This window comes from Oncorhynchus kisutch, linkage group LG26 (genome assembly GCF_002021735.2).
Source record: "Oncorhynchus kisutch isolate 150728-3 linkage group LG26, Okis_V2, whole genome shotgun sequence".
Classification (NCBI taxonomy): Eukaryota; Metazoa; Chordata; class Actinopteri; order Salmoniformes; family Salmonidae; genus Oncorhynchus; species Oncorhynchus kisutch.
Genome location: NC_034199.2, coordinates 9125833 through 9148391, shown reverse-complemented (window position 1 = coordinate 9148391; position 22559 = coordinate 9125833). Strand labels below are relative to the sequence as shown.

The following is a 22559-nucleotide window of genomic DNA, read 5'->3' as shown; positions in this document are numbered from 1 at the left end:
GAGACCAGATGCTGCTGGAAGTGGTGTTGGAGGGCCAGTAGGAGGCACTCTTTCCTCTGGTCTAAACAAATATCCCAATTCCCCAGGGCAGTGATTGGGGACACTGCCCTGTGTAGGGTGCTGTCTTTCGGATGGGATGTTAAATGGGTGTCCTGACTCTCTGAGGTCTTTAAAGATCCCATGGCACTTATCGTAAGAGTAGGGGTGTTAACCCTGGTGTCCTGGCTAAATTCCCAATCTGGCCCTCAAACCATCATGGTCACCTAATAATCCCCAGTTTACAACCTGGTAAAATAACAGATAAATAAACCCATTGGGTTTCACGAGATGACAGACCCTCTCAGGAGTCCCCAAACCATCATGGTCACCTAATAATCCCCAGTTTACAATTGGCTCATTCATCCCCCTCCTCTCCCCTAACTATTCCCCATGTCGTTGCTGCAAATGAGAATGTGTTCTCAGTCAACTTACCTGGTAAAATAACGGATGAATAAATCCATTGGGTTTCATGAGATGACAGACTGATTTGCTCAGGAGTCCCTAAAACATTAAACAACACAAATTACAGTTCATAATGTCAAAATCCCATAATTGCAAGCTAAATGTTTAGTTAGCTATTTAACAAGCTTTTTGACTAGCTATCTTCATAAATGAACTTTGACAATAAATATGCATAAAGGTTTCTCTACATGAACTAACATATTCCTCTTAACTTTTGCACGATTCATTATGAAGTTATAATTACCTACGTTTACCTCCCTCCTATTATTTTTGTCAGCCATCTTCCCTGAAGCAAACTGTCCAACTTTTGAGAACCACTCGATAGAAAGTCTTCATCTCGATTCGCTTCGTATGGAGGGCCAACTAGAGGGCTGAAAAGGCACTACGTTTCGCTCAATTGGAATACCACTCCGACAAAGCTTTGTTGGGGCTCATGGGGTTGAGCAAAATGGAGGGGGGGGGGGGGGTTATTGGGATTGAGTCTGAGTTGCACCTGGCTGGGCTTGTTAGTCCTTCTGATTCTGCCAAAAAGTTTACATGAAACACAACTCTCCAGGAAGAGGCCTTTATTGTTGATTTATGGCATTCTCACGCCAAGGATTTCCCTCTGTGCGTGCATGCGTGAGTGAGAGAGAGAGAGGGCGAGATGAAATGACAGTTCTCTGAAGTGTGGATTTTCAAAATTGAGTTTCGAGACAGAACCTCTGAATGTCATCAGCTCACGCAGCCTGTTGCATCTTGGTTATTGTCATCATTATCACAAATCAGTGAATGATAATGATTAAAGGATTACACAACAGTATCATTTTATCCTTTCATCGTTATCATCACTCATGATTTTTTTGTACTAAATATCCTCAGTATCGGCGTCTTTGATTTGACTGTAATGCTAATCTTCATTTATATACAGTGGGGAGAACAAGTATTTGATACACTGCTGATTTAGCAGGTTTTCGTACTTACAAAGCATGTAGAGGTCTGTCATTTTTTATCATAGGTACACTTCAACTGTGAGAGACAGAATCTAAAACAAAATCCAGAAAATCACATTGTATGATTTTAAAGTAATTAATTTGCATTTTATTGCATGACATAAGTATTTGATCACCTACCAACCAGTAAGAATTCCGGCTCTCACAGAACTGTTCGTTTTTCTGGTGGTCTGTTTTGGTCTCCGAGGTTATCATGCGGAGGCTCTCTTTTTCAATATGAGTTAAGGTTTTATTAAATTCTGGTGACGCAAAATGAATGTTACAGATTGGCAATATGCATTCCTCTCGTGTTCCGGCCTATGTTGGGCTTGGTGTTGCAGTGAAACCCCTCCCCCCCACCCACTCTTAAAGGGGCGACTGGGAGGTGACAGACAAGGTTATTTATGATGGAGATAGAAATAGGACGGAGAGGAGAGAAGGTGAAATTAGAGGGAAATTACTAGTCAGTACACACACACACACACACACACACACACAGCTAATTACCTCTCCATCTGCTTGTCCCTCCTGGATGTTTTTAATAATTCCCACCAATCAAAAATAAGCAAATGAGATGTCCTTTGTTTGCAATCCTCCTGTGTCCTGACAAGGCATAGTGTTCTGGTTTAATATGCTCCATACTTTTTTGAGATAACAAATCCCACTTAGTTTGAATAAAATATACAAATACAACTTTGTCTCCCATGGTAAATGCCCACGTGTCCTCTTAGTGTCAGTATGTGCTCAGATAATGGCAATGTAGTCCTGTGATTGGAGTTTCTGTTCTCTCCTTCTGCTCCGTCATTGGCTCTTGGTGATCTAGCAGGTGTGAGGCCTCCATCATCACCGCTTAGGACCACGAGGCTGCGACTCGGTTCTGTTCCAAAATGGAGACCACACAAGAGAGGATTTAGTACCAGCGACGCTCTATTAAACACCAAGCATCACATGAAGCTTCAACCACTGAAGCATGAAATGATTATCGTAGATCATCAATCACCATCGTCTAGCCAATGAGTTTGAGCCCCAGAATTAAGCCAGTTGTATTCACATTTCTTCAAAGTGATCTCGACGTAGCTCTCTTGGCTCAGGGAATTCAGGTCTCTTGCTAGTTAGCAAGTTATTGATTTGAAGCAGCCTTCTCTTAGAAGTATGTCTCATCCACCCATATTGTACTGAGAGATTGAGGCTGAAGCGCAGGCTGAAAAAATGTCCTTGACAGTGCAAATCCTACCATGGCAGAGAGAAACGTGATTAAAGAAAGCCTCCCACAAGAATTGCATCCCACATTAATAGGTTCCCACTAGAATTCAAAATGTATACAGGTTGAAATTCCAATATAACAGGCCTAATTGAAAAATATTCATTGTGTTAGAAATGACATTCCTGCATTTTCCTGCATCCTACACGTTCCTGCATTCAAATGGGTATTAATCTCCTGAATACCTTAGGGAATTGAACCTTGTCTTGTCGATAACTTTCCTTTTTTATTTAAATTTTTTCTTATTGGGACATAACCAGTGTTGTGTTCTAGTGATGACTATGCTCTTGCTCTTCTTTGCCATTTTCCTCCTTGGTCGTCCCACCTGTTTCCCAGCCCTCTTTGAATGAGCGGGAGGACCCGGCCTGTGTATGCCCTGGCTAGTCATTAATAATGAACTGTGTTGGGTCTGTTTGAGAGATAATGATGGTAGTGATTGGAGATGGGTGTCCTTAGAACCCTGCGGGTGGGGATTATCACACACTGTCAGTCATTTCCACTGCTAAGCCAATAGGAGCTCTCTGATTGGGGGGGGGGGGGGGCAGAGCACTTTCATTGGGTGAGATTGACAGTGGGCAGCCTTTATATGCCCCATTCAGGATATTTGCAGTTGTAAACATTGGCGCTAGCTTTTCAGTCTAGCGGTATGTACAGTTGACTTTGAGTGCATAGTGCTTCCCAACTGCGTTTGAAATTGGTCAGTTACATTTTTGTGGTTGGTTGCTGTCCAGTTCTCTTTGCAGCAATTGAAGCAACTAATTGCTAGTGTTGTCTCTCCAGCACTTTTGTTGCTCTTCAGGGCTGTAAACAGCCTTTAAAAAAATGTATTATTATTCTTTTTTAAATATTGCCCATATGAACAGTGCTGGCTTCTTGGCTTTGGCATGTGCAAGAGGTTACTGTAGTCTGTAGTCTGTGGCACTGCTGACACTGTGGCTCTACTCTCATTAGACCTGTGATGTCTTAACTGTGTCTGTTTGACAAGGCTACAGAGAGTCTGCTTATTACAGTACCTCCTGGCCCATGGCCCAAGGAGATGAGCCACATGGAGATCAACAACCTTTTGGTTTTGGCTAATGCACATGGGATTCTTTTGAGGCCGGGTGGATGGGCAAATTGAGTGGTCATTTCCGGTGTACTTTGCGCTAACCGTATCACCGCAAGAAAGCGAGAGAGAATTTTAAGAGGCTTTGTCTGAGCAACAGGAATCCGGCCTAAAGTTTTGGCAGACTCATGGAAGGGGGTTAATTACATGTACGTGTCGAAACTATTCTGATCAGTCTCCCGCTCCACTAACAACTACACTTGGCGCTTGAACACCCCCTTGTTACGGCATACTTCTCAAACGAAGCAGTTGGGACATGTGCAAATGTCATACTTTACAATCGAAGCAGCTAATTACATAAGAGGATATTAATGGATGTACAGAACTAGTAACTGATAATTCCCTGTGAGAGATGACCATGGTCACACTTCTGATTACGCTCTAAACTGGCTGCTTCCAGTCTTTGGCTATCACCCTTTGGTTTCCCATGATGGACTTGGAGGCTTTAGTTATCTTCATTTCCATTAAAGGACCCAACGTGTTCATTTTTCAACCATTTTCCCATCTTAAAAATAAGGCAGAAGTAAAGGATTTGATTTCTGGTCAAACAGATGGAAGTGTATCTTCGAAAACATCTCCCAGAAAACCTCTTACAGTATTAGAAATACATCGAAACACAATCATGTTGAACTTCATTATCGACAACTAATATCCACACATATTTAGCTTTGGATAAATGTATTTTCCTTTTGTAAGTTTAAGAAACATTGCCTTGTGATTCTCTTACCAAAAACATACATATCTAAGTTTTTTTCTCATTTCTGATAATGAAAGTTCACAGAACTAAGAGTAAAGGTAGACCTACAAATGAGTTAGTGTTTTTGCTGCTTTACATTTTTGTTTACGAATTATTAAGCGATTAACTCGTAATTCTGTGACCAAATCGGTGATTGAATTGAATTGGCAATTGAATTGGCTACAATGAGAAATCATAGTAGTCACGAACCACAGTTGGGTCACATGCTACAGTCTCTCTACTTTTAGTCCCTTCCACTGGCATACTGTTATGTTCAGCTCATTACAGTTTTCTTTCTGTCATCTGGTGGTCAAAGAAAGTGTGAAAACAGTCCGGACAACCCCTCCTTCTGTCTCTCTGCCTCTCTTCTCTCTCTCTCTCTCCAGTTAATGTCACCTCTCCCGGCTCTTACTGACGACACATACCAATGAGTCCCCTCTCTTTCCATTTACTGTAACCAGCATCTGCAGACGTTGACTTTTGGTCTGGTTCAGCCTAGATTTGGCCCAAACATGGACGTACATGATTGGCGGACCAAATCTGAACCAATCATTGACGTGTATCTTTCACAAGTTTGGACAGCACAATACAGTACAGTGAATCACAGTAGAGTACTGTAAAAAAAAAAAAAAAAATGAGAGTATAGATCAGTACAGTAAAGTATAGATCAGTAGAGTACAGTAAAGAAATGTAGATTATAGATTAGTACAGTAAAGAAAAGTAGAGTATAGATCAGTACAGTAGAGCACACTCGAATACAGTATAATGTACTGAACTATACTTTACTGTACTGAACTCTACTCTACTGTGCTGTGATGTCTAATCTTGTAAAACATAGACGATTACACGTTGGTCTATGATTGGTTCAGATTTGGTCAGGTCCAGACCAACCAAATGTGGTCTTGTTTGGGGACGGAGCCAGTGTGTATAATAATACCCATATATGCAACGTGTGATATTGCATACTTCTACCTTTGTGTACCTATTCAGGATACATCACCATGAAGAGAATGACATTTATATCCATAATTATGCATTTCTGTGTAGTAAAGCTCGGGGACCCGTGATCTTATTCCGTTACCGTAATTCTGTGTAAATTCACTTAATTTAACAATAACAAAAACCAAAATCCCCCAACTACCTCGTACTCCAGTACACTGACTCTGTACCGGTACTCCTTGTATAAAACCTGTATAGAGCCTCGTTATTGTTATTTTATTGTGTTACTATTTTCTTTTTATCTATTTGTAAATTTTCTTACTTTTTAACTGCATTATTGGGAAAGGGCTTGTAAAGTAAGCATTTCACGGTAAAGTCTACACTTGTATTCAGCGCATGTGACAAATACAATTTGATTTTAAAACATGTTTATTTTAATCAAGGTGTCCTGTCTTAGCTGCAGTGTTGAGGAAGCTACTCTGAAAATATAGTTTGCCAATGTCCCGACTTTTGCCGAAGTCCATGCCATGCCGAAGTCCATGCCATGTTTGTTCGGGCGGTGCTCGGCGGTCGACGTCACCGGTCTTCTAGCCATCATTGATCCATTTTTTCATTTTTCTTTGGTTATGTCTTGTCTTCCTACACACCTGGCTCCAATCCCATTCATTACCTATTGTGTATTTAACCCTCTTTCCCCTCATGTCCTTGTCAGAGGTCGTTTGTTGTTCATTTATCATGTTTGTATTGGTGCGCTACGGGTCCTCGTACCCACTTTGTTTTGTTCATTGTCATGGTTTTGGAGCTGTGTTTTTAAGTTATTAAACTACTCAATTTTACCAAGTTCGATTCTCCTGCGCCTGACTTCCCTGGCACCTATACACACGTCTATGACAACCAAGCTACCAATTACTTCACACTGGAAGAAGTTAAGCTACGCTAAAGCTTATTAAAGCTACCCATATAGTTTACGTAACTACAGATATAGTGCATTTGGAAAGTATTCAGACCCCTTGAGTTTGTCCACATTTTTTTTACGTTACAGCCTTATTCTAAAATTGATTAGATAGTTATTTTCCCTCATTAATCTACACACAATACCCCATAGTGACAAAGCAAAAACAAGTTTGTAGAAACTTTTGCAAATGTATATTTAAAAAAAAAAACTGAAATATCACATTTATATAAGTATTCAGGCCCTTTACTCAGTACTTTGTTGAAGCACCTTTGACAGCGTTGACAACTTTGAAGGTAGGCCTTGAAATACATCCACAGGTACATCTCCAATTGACTCAAATTATGTCAATTAGCTTATCAGAAGTTTCTAAAGCTATGACATCATTTTCTGGAATTTCCCAAGCTGTTTACAGGCACAGTCAACTTAGTGTATGTAAACTTCTGACCCAGTGGAATTGTGATGCAGTGAATTACAAGTGAAATAATCTGTCTGTAAACAATTGTTGGGAAAAGTACTTGTGTCATGCACAAAGTAGATGTCCTTACCGACTTGCCAAAACTATAGTTGTTAACAAAACATTTGTGGAGTGGTTGAAAAACTAATTTTAATGACTCCAACCTAAGTGTATGTAAACTTCCGACTTCGAATGTAGACAGGTGTGTGCCTTTCCAAATCACATCTAATCAATTGAATTTACCACAGATGGACTCCAATTAAGTTGTAGAAACATCTCAAGGATGATCAGTGGAAACAGGATGCACCTGAGCTCAATTTCGAGTCTCATAGCAAATGGTCTGAATACTTATGTAAATAAGGTATTTCTGTGTTTTTATATTTAATACAGTTGCAAAAGATTCTAAGATCCTGTTTTTGCTTTGTCATTATGGGTTATTGTGTGTAGATTGATGAGGGTAAATGAGGCTGTAATGTAACAAAATGTGGGAAAAGGGAAGGGGTCTGAATACTTTCCCGGATGTACTGTACTTTGAAAAAGTAGTTCACTACATCTAAAAAAACGTTGAAAAATGATCATATGTAAATCTGAAATGTCAGACTACAAATTGCAATAAGATTTAACAGACTTTGTAATTTGGTCTATTAAATACCTAAACAATGTGAGAATTAGGCAGGTCTGATGCCGAAAAATAAAGGACACGATTGTCTTTCAGTCAGTTGAGATGTTGGCAGCAGTCTCTCCCTCTGGCTGCATCAAGGAGGAATTTAGCTCCCGTGTCACAAGATAGCTAGCCTAGTTACCGGTCTGGATCTATATTTAACATCGCTACATTTGTTGCCTTGTTAAGAAAATTGTCACCCAGGCTACAGAACAGTTTAATCGTCTCTAGTCTGTGGGAGATTCTTCACTATCACTAAGTGTTTTTGCCATCGTTGACCTTGGGTGTCAGAATGCACCTCACTCTATAGCGTTTCCCCATTCATTCATCTCCCTCCCTGTAATATCTTCATTGGATGTCTTTATCCAATCGACAAGCTCCCTCTTGACTAGACAGGAACACCCCGTCATAGGTATCACCCACAGACGACCCCCTGGTCGACAAGCCCCCCCCCCTTCCCCTCTCGAACCCGCTCTTTTGTCACCCGCCTTTGACAAAAACAGACTGGAAACTCGAGCCATTGTAATGGATGCTTCCGCCTGGCTGCCAAGCCCTTGTTTCTCTTTTGTCTGGCCCTTTTTTTTGTGCACCGGGCTCTTCAGCGGCCATCAACGTTTTCCCGAGAAGGTGCAGAGACGTGAAAAATGAAGTGATTACAAAGCTGCTCTCTGCCGCATTGAGTCAGAAAATAAGAGGATTGTGTCAGTTATTTCTCAATTTCCTCTCGCCTTTGTCCCAGTGGATGGATTATGACTTGCCCAGGCTTTTCTCTAATGGCTATTATGCATCAAGTCGAACTGGGCCATTCATCAAAAATGATTGGTTTCATGAATTTGTATTCGGATAAATGTGGCCAATTACAGTAGCTTGGATACATGTTGAGAAGATGAATGCTGTAATTGAGAGTTGGAGTGTGTGTGTGTGTGTGTGGTTGTATAGGCCTACCCAGTGTTTCCCCACCGCTGCTAAATTGCTGCAACCACCCCACAAAAAATGTATACAAAAATAATATATATTTCTTCCCGGGACGCACTTTTAAATGGATAGTTGTTGGCTCAATGACTGGAAGTCTATGGAAACAGCTAGGTACACTGGGCCCTACCTATAAATGTTTGTGACAATGCCGACATGAATATGCAGATGAGCATTATCATACCCCATAGGGAGTAGAATTGCGTGTGCAGTGTGTTTTGTGTGAGTGCTTGAGAGTGGATATTTCTGTCACAATCAGCAGTGGGATACGATGCCTAATTTAACCTCACAGTCCCTCTCTTGCATATGTTCTAGCGTGTGTGTGTGTGCGTGTGCGTGTCTGTGTGGATATGATAACGTGTGAGGTGGATGCGTCTGGGGAGTTGCTTAATTTAACTGTAGCGTCACTAGTTCCCTGGTCTCGGTGAATGACAGGATATGCTGCTCTATTTCTAGAATGTGTTTTTAAGCCAGGGTGATGTCATCCTATGTATTTGCCATCCTCTGTAGCGTTCCCTCCACTTTTCCCTCTGTTATTATGAATGGAGGTACGAAGCAAAGACATCCGGGGCAGGGCTGCACAGGGCCATAAATCAAAACAATGTCCTAAAACCTCATAACGGATTACCATAACCATGCAGTGAGTTATAATATGTCTTGAATGACATTACCACTAATGACATGATACCTGTCATGCCATGCCGTGTCGGGTTGTTGCAATTTACCATGATGCCAATGCCACAACCTTATTAACCCCCCAAAAATGGCTCATGACAAACCACAGGATATCGACCAAACTTTCAAGCTCGCCATGATCTTATGAGCACAGTGACCCGATGAAGATCCCTGTGGCATCAAATCAAGTTTCCATTGTCTGGAGTATCTTCTGCTGTGCCGGCATCACTCCCCTCATACCGAGGACGCGGGTTTGTCCACCACAAGCAGACGGGGCGGTGCGGTAAGGCAGGAAGAGCACCTTGGTGAGGGCCTGGAATGCCGAGGCCCTCCTCCATTTCCTCCACACACACTTTGGCCGTGATAAGACGCGGTGGATGGAAAGTGGCTGCTTCAGACACGTCGTGCAGCTGTCATATGGACTGCACCACTCATCCCACCCTAGCCTCAATTTGGTCGGCTGAGCAGCTCACTTAAGTGCGGCACAGTGCTTTTTTTCTCTTCTCTTTCTTCTTCCAGCTAAATGGGAATCATTTTGCTCGTAGATTCATTTTTTGATTGAGCTCAGTCCCCGTCGTTGCTACATAACCGAGTGCTAGCAAGCAGCAGTATTTGCGTTCATTTAGCATTTTATGAACACTGTACTGAAGTAATGTTCCTGTTGTTCTCTTTGTGTCACCGTTACATCCACTCCCATGACATATTGCGTACGTTGAGCCGAATCGTCTACATGAATACGGTGCCTAGTGAAAGTCTACACACCTCTTTCACAGTTGTCACATTTTACATTGTATTTTTTTTTCTCCCATCCAGATCTACACAACTTGCTCCACATTTTCAAAGTGAAGGAAAAAGTAACCCCCACCCCTTACCAACTCTGCACAACTCTTAGGGCAACATGTATCCATTGTTTTTGTCAAAATTGCTCAAGCTTAGTCAATTTGGTTGGGAATCATTGATGAGCAGCAATATTCAAACCTTGTCTCAGATTTGTAAGCAGATTTAAAGTCAGGACTGAGACTGGACCCCTCTGGAACACTCAACACCTATTGGAAAGCCATTCTGGCGTGTCTTTTGGTATTACAATTTGTGTAATTGTCTCACTGAAGAATAAAACTCTATCTCAGGGCTAGGTATCCAGAAGATTGATATAGATGTTCCTCTAACTTTTTACCTGGGCTTTGCTCCTTTCATATTTAATTTTGATCCTGACAACCTCCCCAGTCCCTGCAGGTGACACACATAGCCATGGCGTGATACTGCAGTACTTGAAAATACAAAGGGTTTCACTCCTGTAATAAACAGACTAACATTCCGGTTGGCATGCTGAAGCTCGTCTCCTATGCCCATCTCGCCACCTGCCCTGGCACTGCCTTACGGCACCGGTTGCTTTTAGATCAAGTCCCTGCTTGATTGTGATTCGTTCAGATGCCAAGTATCCAATGTACTCATAGCTAAGGTAGCCCTACTCATAAGGAGCCATCTTGTCCCTGCCTGGTTTCCAACCACTCCCCTGTTTCAGGTACTTTCCAGTCTCCTTGGGCGTTATGAATATGGACCCCCACACATGTTTGGCAGACAATCATTTTGTGGTGTCTTGAACTTTTGGTTGTTGGTGGTCTTGCCTTTCACACTGCTGGAGTGGGGGGGGGGGAGCATCTGGGCAAGTGGATACTTCTGCACTTGGCATGGGTGTTTGTGAAATTCAGACACTTCCTGTAAGGCTCAGTATTGTTTTATCTAGCTTTACTGACATCTCTGTTTTACAGGAAGAACAGTGTCATTATAATACTCATACTGATTTTCTCTCTTTCAGGCATGAGCTCTGACACCTGTTCGTAGGACCTTGAAACTTCATCCAAGATCTGCATCACTCTGCTGACCGCCCAGAGCCACGGTAAGGTGAACAGAGTGTAGTTCACTTCACAAACCTTATGTAGCTCCAAGTGAAAAGCTCTCTATAGTTTTCTAGCATGGAACTCTAGCACACAGCTATTCTTGAATACTCCACAAACAATTCAGACTAGTTGGACTGTTTATTGGGGAAGGTCGCTGTGACTGCTCCAAGGCTGCCCTGTGAAGGCTGTTTGACTTCAGACATTGTGGGATTTTGATTTCTTTGAATGCTCAAATTGTCGACCCTGACCCAGCTCGTGCCTGAGAGAGATGACTTTAAGCTTGCAGATCACTTGGAGAATCTGCAGATTATATCAATCTTCAAATAATGTGTGACTGTAACTGCTAGGGTTTGCTCAGTATAAGACCCGGGCTGCAGTGGCTCTTTCCGGGACTTTGAGTGACATGGCTTGACATCGGCAACAAGAGGACCCATAATCGTCTCTCTTTCACTCTGCAACAGGACCCAGCCCCTTCAACAATTAAACCCATTAATATGTAAAAAGGCAGACAATATGAATATCATATCCCTGTGTTAGGTTACACAAAGGCTTTCCTAAGGCTGCCTTAGTGAAGGTAACACTATAGCCAACACAGGGGTTGCGTTACCAATGCTTGATACTTTAATAATGAAGGGGGTCCATTAGGGCTGTCCTTGCCCCCCACAAAATATTGGCTGAAATTTTTAAACATCTATTTTTCCATATATAGATGCATGTATGTGTTTTGAATAAAATCAGCTATATGCACTGAGCTTGTCTGATGCTTTAAGCTCACTGTTTGATAAAATAATTAAGACACACAAATTACTCAAGAGGGAGCCCGATGGCCATGCTGTGTTAAAAAAAATGACAGCGAGTGCCTGTGTGACTGGCATTGTCTCTCTCTCCTCCCTGCTGCACTGAACAGGCACCACAGCACAGCAGGTCTTTATCGCGCTGTCCGTGCTGAAGCTGCAACATAATTACAGCCATTTAGTTTCTTACTTGTATCTCTGACTGAAAAGTTCTGTTAACGAAATACCTCATTTGTTTAGGAAAAACATTCCCTCAACCCTTGCTCTCTTTGTGAAACATGTATGCAAGCCTATTATAATCACACTAATAAATTGGTTATAACAAACTCCGTAACACGTGACAGCAAAATAGATGCGGAGGACGTGAAAAAGATACTCAAAACGGGGGAATGTTTACTGGTTTCTCAGGAGGGAAAGGGAAATTCTGATAAGGTGTAAGACATTTGACTATTGGAGATCAAGAACAAGGAGGGTATAGGAGCAAGCGCTGCATGAATATTTTGTGCCAAACGTTAGATTACTTTTTTCATTTTTATTATAACAATTTGGAACAGTATAAACAACACTAAATCAATTCTAACTGTACCAGAGAGTCTGTTCTCCAAAAATATATATATATATTATTACAGCAAAGACTAACACAACAGTTGCATTCATTCGTGAATTGCAGTTTATTTATTGCACAGGCTAATTATCCAAAGCTCCCTTTGTTATTTCATTTGAAAACTAAAATGCGTGGTTGCATTTCAAAGCATGAATGACTCGTATGCTGTGTGATGACATAATTGATTGATCAGTGGCCTATATTGAAATATAGCCCCAAGTATGGTCTCAAGACTAAACAGGATGCGCACTATAGGCCTTCAGCTCGATGGTGGTGATACAAGGCTACAACTATAAGAAGCCATAATGACATGACTTTATTATAATGACAATCATAATAACAATTGTAATAATGACAATAAGAAGGATATTGCTTCTTAATATCTTATTGATATTTTTGTGTGTGACAAACAGGTGCTGTCTTTTTAGATGACAATAAAAATGTTCTGCCCATTTTTAACAATGTGAACAACACTAAATAAATCACAAGTAATACCTGTTCTAACACTTTTTAATAGCCTTTATTACAGCATAGCGGAGATTAAAAACGGAATTTGTGAAATTGCTTTAGCCAACATTTTTAAGGTTGCGTGAGGCTTGGTGCTCAATGAATCAGTAGGCTATTAAACTGGCAACAGAAACAGGATCTGTTTTATTTCTGTAGATATATATATATATATATATATATATATATATGGATGATTTATAAAGCCAGGCACATTTAACAGTTAGGCTATTGATTAAAGACCTAATTTAGTTGGGGTTTCCTCTCTCCTTACTTTTCTTAGACAATTAAGGCTGTTTCCTCGTCTCTACGCGCCGCTGCTGCCTCTGCGACCGCTGTCCATCTCGGAAAAAAACGCATTTGTTATAAAATAATATCATATTTATTAGTGTTGCACCAATATTCTTTTACATAATATAACCATTTACATTTTAGTAACACATGTCTTAGTGCCAGTGATGTCCTCCGCAATGGATTAGTCCACTGAGACAGGAGCGACTCAGACAGTTAGGTGTCTTGTGCCGCATAGAAAATATATATTTGCGACTGCTCGACTAAAGAGATCCCAGTCGACCAACAGCCTATTGACCAAACAATCGACCAGTCGACTAATTGGGGTCAGCCCTAAATGGGGTCAGCCCTAATGTCCATTTGACCGGCGCAACTATGAGCGCCGTATCATAAAACGGTGCGTTATACCGAATGATGGTAGTCATCCAGTGCTCTCGGCTTAGACAAACAGAATAATATTTTTGATATTTTCTCTCCGGTCTTAGAGGATAACAATTCCGGCTCTACCCAGTTTCTATTTTTGGAATGCTCAACTAGTAGGGGGCCCAGATTCATATTTTTCTCCCCCTGGTGGAAATCCAAACCCTGTTAGGTTGATTAGGGCTTTAAGTTTAGCTATTATCAAGATGAGAATTATTCTCTTTTCCCTCCACATTTTTTTCCATGGAGTCGGTTCTCTGCTTAGTATTTCCTTGTCTAACCTTCCAAGGCACCAGATGTCTACTTCAGGCCGAGGTGTCGTTGATGCCTGGTGGCATTTGGCACCCTCCCTCACAGCACAATGCTGAGAAAAATAGGGTATTTTCTAAAGTGAAGAGAGGAGGAACTGTCCAGAGAGGAGGAACTTGGGCTCTGAGACGTCTGCACTCTCTCTGGGGGAGAGCAGAGTGCTGACTGAACACCCAGTCCGTTCAGCAGCTCCTGGGGCGGTGGCTGTGGCAGCGTTACGCTGGCAGCGTTAAGGGGCAGAGATTGTCATTCTTTTGTCCTGTGGCAAATCTCCCTCAGCCCCATCAGGAGCTCTGCTGGCTGGAAACCTGTGCGATCTCTCTGCCATGGCCTCTTTCAACCATTCTCTCTCTCCCTCACCTATCTCCACTGGAAGATATAGGCACATACATACAGACAGACGTCGGGGCCAGCACCGTTCATGCTGAATTCCACTAGTGGCGACTCGTGAGTTTTAGAGAAATTGCCTGGGAGGGGTGTGCGATGGTCACACTGCTGATGTTCATTGTGGCAGGGAAAGGGCCTGTGGTGTCCTTTCTCCTTCTCTCCCCGTCACCCCCCCCCCCCCCTTCACCTCCATTACAGTAATGAGTCTTTACTGCAGCATCGGCAAAACAGTTGCAACACACTGGGTTAGTCAACACAGTGAGTCAATGAGTCCCGCCACAGGCAAGCTCAGCAAACTGGGACAGTGCACAGGATGCTGGCAAATGCTGATGGAGGTACTGTAATGGCATGTAGTCATAGTAGACAGGCGGACAGATAGGAGGACAGAGAGCGAGACAGGCATATAAGCAGGCAGACAGACAGGCAGGCGTATAGACAGACCGAGACCGTCCTACAAGATTAAGTCACGGTCCAGCTATTTCTGTGCATACAGTTTGTATGTGTATGCCAGTGCATACTGGCCCAGTCAGTGCTCTGCCCAGGTGTGCACTGACGGATGGCGAAGAAGATGAAAAATGCGAGGCAATTCTTCATGGGACCGCTTCTCTTTATTTAAATGAGTTGTATTTTTCTCCCCCCACTGCAGAGAGAACATTTTTTGATGAATTAATCTTCACCAGATGTCTTGCAGTGCGCGGGCGGTGATATTTCATTTATGACAACGGTAAAGATTGTCGTTAATTTGTAGGCAGCCTGCTGGGGGAATCGTTAGAACCGAGACCCGTCTCACCTTGGGCTCTGTTCCCTCTGCTTAGGTTTTGAACAGAGGGAAGGTGTGTGTGTGGTGTGTGTGTGTGTGTGTGCGTGCGTGCTTTCATATGACGCATTCATTCATTTTCACAGCTCTCTTGCTAACTCACTCACTCACACACACCTTGCTAACTCACACTCTCTCTATATTCCAGCCAGGCATTATATCAGACAAAATGCAGCCATTTTCCGCTACATATGTTTTCAGTTTCTCTTAAGTGGAGAGGAAGAGCAGGATAAGGCCTAGTGACTCAGACTTTATGTAAGAGCCATGACTTGCGAACACTTTAGTTCTCTGCTTCGTCTTCATATTTGGCTTGGTCAACTGCAGTCGCGTGGGGAGAGTTAGAGTGTGGGAATCCTTAAAGATGTACAAATATCATACCGCCCAAACATAACCTCCCCTGATATTGTAGTGGTGCGAGGTATGATATTTTGTCTGTCTAACTTTCGCACTCATCATTATGTCACGTTTCATTCAGGACTCTCCATAATCATGGGAGCATCCACATGAATGTAAAACAGTTTAGGAACAAATCATATTGTTCTTTACAATAAAAGGGACTCCAAAATGACAAAATAGATTATTTACCATTCATTTCTTTTGGGGATCAAAAGAAACACAACCAAAACAAATAGCAAATGCATCCAACAAGTCTGTAGAGTCACAACCTTGATGTAGCCATTGCGTGCTGTTAACCCTTTCACACGTACCATCACACGATCACACCCCGTGTGATTATAACACTCATTTAGAATGCTCCTTTAGAACGGCCAGTTTCGAATGACGCAACAATCAGCGTTTGAGCTGGCCACACTTTTTTCAGAAACTATTTACACAAACACAGTCCTTACAAATTTATGTCCAGAATGTGAGCTGTTTATTTTGGGATGCAATGTTCAGATATTCACAGAAGTACAGTATATATAGCATAACACAATCATCCTAATCGGAAAAATGTAGGCTACAGTTGTCCTAGCGCTAACTGAGGAAAGATTGACCCCACACAAGCTGTCATATTTTCTAGCTCTAGGCTGACATAAACACCATTATGAATTTGCTAATAGCAATTACTATGTATAATTAATCACATCACTGGTGAGCTCACCATTGATCGAAATAACTATGTAAAACACTTTATAGAAATCGAAAGTAATCCGACGATTAGTTTCAGCGCGCAGCCATGCATTTTTTTCCTCACAGAAACCGAAGATAATAAGAGAAGAGGAGATGTGTTTGGTCTGTTTATAGTATGCATGTTGAAGGGGTGTGTCATCTACCGTCGTTCACATCCCACCATTAATTTCCGGAAGTCCTCAAAAAATGTGTTAACTCTTACCTCATTTTGCTATAGCATCTTTGGTCCGACAGACGATCAAGTGAAACCCAGAATGCATTGTATGTCAACAAACATGGCTCCACACACATAGCTGGAATTAGCTTAGCTCATAATCAGTACAACCTTCAAAACATTATTTTACACACATACTATGTGCCCTTTACAATCTATGCAAAAATCGGAATGCATGATTTATCACCGGTAATTGAAAAACTTGAATAAAATAGTAAATATAGGAACACTACTCAAAACATTTTCTGATAGTGATTTATTGATACAAATGGCGCGTGCAGGCAGTCAATCAGTAACCTCTCACTCCCGCTCCGCAATTAGTGAAATGTATACATTTCTGGTGACCGTGAAGAGGAACTCCATAAGAGAATACTGGGGCAGAGATCCTATGTTTGCAACTCCCTTCTTTGCCACCCTCTTTTCCCAAGACTGCTTTCTAGTTCTGCTGCTATGACTGCATTTCATCAACAACGCTACTGCCATCCTAAATGACCCGTTATACAAAATAAAAAATGTTAACAGCTGGCAGTAAAGTTCCATGACAAACAAGACGTCCATGTCCTCTCCTCTGTCCATACAGCAACCATGTCAGCCACAGGGAAGTTGGACCACCTGACGGGAGAGAGAAACAAACCAGACAGAGAAACATCAAACCAGACTGCGTGCTTGACTATAACCTCAAAATGGGGGCAGTGGATAAGGCTGACATGATAAACAGCTTTGTGGAATGCACTCAGAAAACGACCAAGTGGTATAAGATATTTCAAAATTTTTCCAGGGTAGCGTCAAACTACAACATCTTCTTCTGATGCATTTAGCATTGTTTTACAGAGCTAATAGAAGAATGTAACTAGCTACATAAGCACAATTGAATATAACACCATAAAAGGTGAGTAACGTTACCTAGCGTGTCCGCGGTTATAAAGAATATACACAAATATATTATGTTCCATACACACAGTGAGCTAGAGTAGACAGAGTATAACACGACACACATAAACTATTATAACGTAATAAGGCACTTACTTTGATAAAAATGCAGTCTGGATTTGAAGATGGGTGTCTGTAGTGACGCCTCTAGCACGGAGACGCTGTGCCACTTGGGAGTCATAAAGCCAGGGTAGCTTCAAAATACAACACATGCTAATACTTCCCTGACGCATTTAGCATTGTTTTCCAGAGCTAATAGAAGAATGTAGCTAGCTACCTAATCATTGAGTATAACACCATAAATGTTATGAAATGAGTAACATTACATTGCGTGTCCACGGTTATAAGGAATATACCCAAAATATTATGCTACAGTAGAAACGACATGCAGAAACTATTATAACGTAATAAGGAACTTTGATAGAAACGCACAATTTCGAAAGTTATTATTGGTAACGAAAACAACTTTGATTGCGATGCAGGCGACAGGTGGAAAATATGAACATGTGTGTGCAGGACGGCAGATGAGCAAATGTCTGCAGACTTGAACTGCACAAACAATTGAAGTGTTTGGGGAATTTTGTCCGAGTCAGAAATGTCCCAAAAATGTATTGGTCCGCAAAAGTAAAAATGACTACTTGTATGTGAATGAATGAGACGGAACACACCTCATTTCAAACTGTTATTAGAAATAAAAAACTTATTCGAAAATAATTTAAAATTGACAAATAAAAACAGGCTGCGTGCTTTGGTTTGAGGGCAGCGCCGATTAAATGTACTGTTACCGAACAATCACATTCTGGAATGGAGAGAACGTTCTAACATCACGTGCATAAAAAACTCACGCTGGGGTGACCGTTAGAGATATATGGAACTCACGCATGAAAGGGTTAATATCGGACCAAATACTAATAATATCGGTCATTGTTAATATCGGTCATTGTTTCATTTCAAATCCAAAGTGATGGAGTTCAAAAAATGTGTCACTATCCCAATACTTTTGGAGCTCACTGTATATATGTGTAGTATTTTTGTTGTCTCTTTCCAGTATATAACTCTTATTTTGGAATTCCGGGGAGCAGGTTTTGCCTAACGGCGGCCATTCAGCAGCCTGATGGTCTAGAGGTAGAAGCTATTGGCCAGTCTGACATAAAAAAAAATGTGTGCCATCATTCTCCTATACTGCCCGCGTGATGGAAGCGTGGAGAACAGGCCGTGGCTCTGGTGGCTGAGGTCCTTAATGATATTCTTGGACTTCCAGCGACATCTGGTGTTGTAGGTGTCCTGGAGGGCAGGCAGTGAGCACCCAATGGTGCAATCGGCTACGCGTACCATCCTCTGTAGCACCATGCGGTCAGCGGCGGTGGAGTTGCCGTACCAGGCTGTGATACATCCCGACAGTATGCTCTCGATGGTACTCCTGTAGAACACCGAGAGGGCTCTCGAGGACAGGCCGAATTTCTTCAGCATCCAGAGTTTAAAAAGTTGATGTCGTGCCTTCTTCATCATGGTGTCCATGTGCATTGACAATTTTACCTCCTTGGAGATGTGTACGCCAAGGAACTTGACGTTTTTCACCGTCTCCACGGTGCCCAGCCTGGTTCATCCTGAAGTCCACAATCAGCTGCTTTGTGTTGCAGACATTGAGGGAGAGGTTGTTTACCTGCCACTACACTGTCAGAGTGCCTACCTCCTCTCTATAGGCCGTTTCGTCGTTGTTGGTAATGAGGCCAACTACTGTTGTCATCAGCGAACTTGATGATGGTGTTGGAAATCTGTGTGTATACAGAGAGTACACGAGGGGACTGAGGACACACCCTTGTGGGGCCCCCATGTTGAGGATCAGTGTGGAGGAGGTAATGTACCTCTCAAAGCACTTTATGATGACGGACGTGAGTGCTACGGGTCGGTAGTCATTCAGTAAACTTACTTTCCTTTTCTTGGGCACAGGGGTTGATAGTGGACATCTTGAAGCAGGTGGGGAAAGCGGCCTGAGCTAGAAAGAGATAGAACATTTCAGAAAACACAACAGCTAGCTGGTCTGCACATGCTTGGAGGCGCAGCTAGGGATGGTGTTTGGGCAGCAGCCTTGTGACCGTTAACACACTTGAACGACTTACATACGTCCTCCGTGGAGACCGTAAGCACATAGCCCTCGTTGTCTTCTAGGGCTCTCCTAGGCAGCTCAGAGTTGTTACGCTCGAAACATGAGGAAAGGGTCTCTAGGTCGTCCAGTAAGGTGGCGTTGGTGTCCGCGACGTGACTGGCTTTCATTTTGTAATCCGTGATCGTTAAAAATCCCCTGCAACATACGACCTGCTGAATTGCTCCTCCATTTTGCCCCTATACTTATGGACCCCAGGAAGAGTAGCAGCTGCATGTGCAGTAACTAACTGGGATCCTCATAAACTACACGGAACTTGAAAAGCATCGCAAGGGACAGGCTGATTAGGACCGATGCAGACGCGCACGCACACACACACACATACAGAGGACAAGCGCGCACGCGAACAAGCACGCACACGAACAAGCACGCACACAGACATGCACACAACAAACAAGCACGCACGCACACAGGCACACGCACTTTTCAAGAAGACGCTCAGGTGGCTGTGAGTGTAGCTGGCTGCCGGGTTTAATGCTCTGTGGCTGATCACATTCCAGCTGGGACTAGCATAACACCCCATGTGTTAGTAACGTATGTGTCTCTGTGTGATCCGGTGCGTGTTCGCGTGAGGGCCTCGTGTCAGTAGGCCTACAGTATACTGTAATATTACGTGTGTTTGTCATGCTGCCTGTGTCTGTGAATAGTGGCAAATGTGTAAAGTGTGTGTGCATGCCTGTGTGCCAGCGTGTGTAGATCGTGTGTAACCAGATCTGTGTGAGAGGGCATACCTCTTGCTAGGGCGTCCGAGTACACGGCTAGCCAGCCTGCCACTCCTGCCTCTGGCACCCACATACTGGCAGCTCCAGACCACTTTGTCACCCTATCTCCCAGTCTTTTTCCCACCCTCTTCCATCCCTCTATCCCCTCTTCAAATCCCATACCTAGTCAGTTGTCCAACGGAATGTGTTCAACTGAAATGTGTCTTCCGCATTTAACCCAACCCCTCTGAATCCATCCCCTCGTCCCCCTCCCTCATTCTCTCCTTCTCCACCTCCTACAGTATCTTCTTCCCCCTCTCTCCAACCTGGTTGTGATTGTGGTCTAAGGCTGGCAGACTCAGACCTTCACGCACAGACAGACAGACAGACAGACAGAGCAGGGGCCTGTGGCCGAGTCACATGCAGAGCAGAACACTTAGCTCCTCCGTAGCCTGCAGTTGTTCATAGTGATTTGATCGTGTAGACACCAAGGTCATTCACATCAACCATGCAATGTTTTTTAAATTTTTTAGGTTGCTTAGGAATGTCAGAATTGCTGACCAGTTTCCTCGTTTCCTCACTCTTTCTATTCCCCCCCCCCCCCCCTTTTGTCTTTCTGCTCTCTGCTTATTACTGTAAAACCGCACTGGAAGAAGGCGTCAATAACGTTGCTGCAAGAGTGTATTGTCGGACAGCTGACGCGAATATCAATATCATGTGTTTAGCCCTTTGTGTTTGGCCCAGAGGACTGTTTGTATTTCCCTTCGCTCGTCAAATCCACTCAGCTCGTTCGCGCGTTCCGCAGGTTAGCCACGGTGGCTCCAGTGAATCGGACGGGAGAATTATGGGATGTTTGGTTGTTGTTTTGTCTCGCTCATGAAATCTCCACAAAGCTGTTTTCATGAGTGGTAGATGTTGCTATAGATTTTGATAGAGACCCCCTCTTTATTTAGCTCAGAATAGATTGAAACACAGATCTAGCTAAAACACTCTCAATCACGGTCTCTCTCTCCCTGACACACACAGGGGACGGGCTGTTATTGACCCCCCCCCCCCCACACACACACCGATGAGAGGGGACAAGGAAGACGTTTTGATTCAATATGTGGAGGCCGCATTTCATCTGAGCTGAACTCATAATTCTGTCGCTGCAAATAGATTAACCACACACACACACACCTTCCCACGGCACCACTGCTTTGCTAAATCAAATCAGATTGCCACACGTTTGTTTGTTTTGTTTGTTTGTGTGTCTGTAATCGAAATGTGCTCCACAGAGAATGAAGACCAAATAATTTCACACCCAACCGCCCCCCCCCCCCCCCCCCCCCCCCCCCTCCCTTCTCCTCCCTTTCTCCCCAACCAGGGGAGTACAGCAGGATTTTTATCGTTCTTCACAATCAGATTACATGTTGGAACTGTTATAATTACAGCTTTAGCTGATTAATGGGCAATCTATAATTAGGACAGGGGGTACACACACACACACACACATGCACAGAGGGAGAGAGAGAGAGAGAGGGAGAGATAAAAATCCAGAAAATAGATGTTAAATTCTACAACCACCTACAAGGAAGTGATTCCCAAACCTTCCATAACCTTTCATCACCTGCAGAGAGATTAACCCAGAGAAAAGTCCCCTAAGCAAGCTGGTCCTGGGGCTCTGTTCACAAACAGACCGAGCCCACAGAGCCCCACAACAGCATCACAATTAGACCCAATCAAATCACGAGAAAACCAAAAGATAATTATTTGACACGTTGGAAAGAATTTACCAAAACAACAGAGCAAACTGGAATGCTATTTTGCCCTAAACAGAGAGTACACAGTGGCAGAATACCTGACCACTGTGACTGTCCCAAAATTTAGGAAAGCTTTGACTATGTACAGACTCAGTGAGCATAGCCTTGCTATTGAGAGAGGCCACTGTAGGCAGACCTGGCTTTCAAGAGAAGACAGGCTATGTGCACACTGCCCACAAAATGAGGTGGAAACTGAGCTGCACTTCCTAACCTCCTGCCCAATGTATGAACATATAAGAGACACATATTTCCCTCAGATTACACAGACCCACAAAGAATTTGAAAACAAATCAAACATTGATAAACTGACATACAGTAACTTTTTCTTTATTTGGACTATTTTCTACATTGTAGAATAATAGT

At 42.8% G+C, this 22559-nt stretch overlaps 1 protein-coding gene across 3 annotated transcripts in view; it reads left to right on the top strand.

The window, feature by feature from the left end:
• The window catches only part of adarb1b (adenosine deaminase RNA specific B1b), a 164779-nt gene that overhangs the window by 47584 nt on the left and 94636 nt on the right, over nt 1-22559 (top strand). For all 3 annotated transcript variants that reach the window (XM_031805487.1, XM_031805485.1, XM_031805486.1), the window contains exon 2: nt 11047-11127. The gene's annotated coding sequence lies outside the window, so the exon portion shown is untranslated. The remainder of the gene's footprint in view (nt 1-11046; nt 11128-22559) is intronic.